Here is a 1791-nt window from a genome sequence, read left to right on the forward strand (position 1 = left end):
CAGAAAAGAAATAATGGTCTAGAAATAGTGATGGAGAGAAAGGAGGACAAGGATCTGCCCTGCGGTAAGTACAGGGTACAGATTCACCACACATGTAGGTCAGGTTTCAATTAACATTGGCAGGTATGGAGAACATTTCTGGATAAAGTAGAGGACAGTGACGTTTATTGATCACAGAGTAGTTGACACAGTGTATATGCAGGAGAGTGGGGAGTGGTGTAGGGTGTATTAGAACAGTGGGGCTGCTGAGGCAGGGTCAGGAAATAGCTGAATATGTGAATAATGGTATCGGTGCAGCTGATCTCTCTCGCTCTCTTTCTTTCTCTTTCTCTCTCTCTCTCTGTCTCTCTGTCTCTCTCTCTTTGTCAGTCGTAGGGCTTGAACTCTGGGCTTGGGCGCTGTCCCAGTGTTCTTCAGCTCAAGGCAAGCGCTCTACCGCTTGAGCCATGGCACCAGTTCCAGTTTTCTGGTGGTTTATTGGAGATAAGAGTTTCACAGACTTTCCTGCCCTGGATGGCTTTGAACCGTGATCCTCAGATCTCAGCCTCCTGAGTAGCTAGGATTACAGGTGTGAGCCACCAGCGCCCGACTAGAACCTATGTTCTAACATTCATTAAAATATGAAAATGGCTGGGTGCTTTGGCTCACCTGTAATCCTAGCTACTCAGAAGGCTGAGATCTGAGGATCACGGTTCAAAGCCAGCCGGGGCAGGAAAGTCTGTGAGACTCTTTTCTCCAATAAACCACCAGAAAATTGGAAGTGGCGCTGTGGCTCAAGCGGTAGAGCACTGGCGTTGAGCTGAAGAGCTGAGGGATAGCATCCAGGCCCAGAGTTCAAGCCCCAAGACAAAAAACAAACAAAACATAGGTTCCTAGGTCCTAGCCTCAGAGTTTCTAATTAAGTACATCTGGTGTGAGCTTGAGACTTTCATTACAAGTTCTGTGGATGCTACTGATTGGAGGACCACTATTGTAATGGCACATTAATGTGGCAATAGAAACAGGGATGAAAAGTTACATTAGTCCCAATTATCTCCCTGAAGGATGTCAAGCCCTTTTGGCCAATCAAGGTTGACTCCATTCACTGTACATAGTATCAACTCCACAATAGCATTTCTCAGTACCTTAAGTATGTGGATCGTATGAGGGTGTGATCTTAATTCCAATCGTGTTGGCTTAGTCCCAGAGAATACACCATTTGGACCTAGAAATCTTTACTATGGGACATCCCTTTTAGACTTATCACAATGCTGCCTTGTAAATTGGAGGATATTTATACCAAGTCTAGTGGAATTAGAAGCTTGCAAAGCTGAACCCTGAGAAGATTGTGAGGGCTTTGGATTGTGAAGGCCCAGTAGTGATATAATCAGGAGTCTGGATCCAGTAATAAGCAGCAATGGAGTCTGAAGCAACCCAGGATTCCAGGCATAAACAGCTTGATTAGAATAGCAATGACAAACTGCTGATATTTCAGTGCCAAACTTCATATGCTAGTCACAATTATGCCAGTAGCCCTAATCTTAGTGACCTTACCCAATTGATTAGCAAGGTCTCCAATCATTTCCATGAACTGAAATTTGGGATACTCTTACCAAGGTAGCCTCACTGAAACTTGGCTTGAATTCTGGGGATCTTTTTGTACCTTAACTCCAGAATCTCACCACTTCAAGCCTTTATTTTGTTGATGTGAGGCTAAGATGATATCGCTCAGATTTCCCTTACCCCTATGTGAGTGAAGTTCCCAGGGGAAATCACACTTGGTCGTGAATCACTCCTGGCTGTCATTTGCTG

Source organism: Dipodomys spectabilis, unplaced genomic scaffold (genome assembly GCF_019054845.1).
Source record: "Dipodomys spectabilis isolate Male_0828 unplaced genomic scaffold, ASM1905484v1 ptg000145l, whole genome shotgun sequence".
Classification (NCBI taxonomy): Eukaryota; Metazoa; Chordata; class Mammalia; order Rodentia; family Heteromyidae; genus Dipodomys; species Dipodomys spectabilis.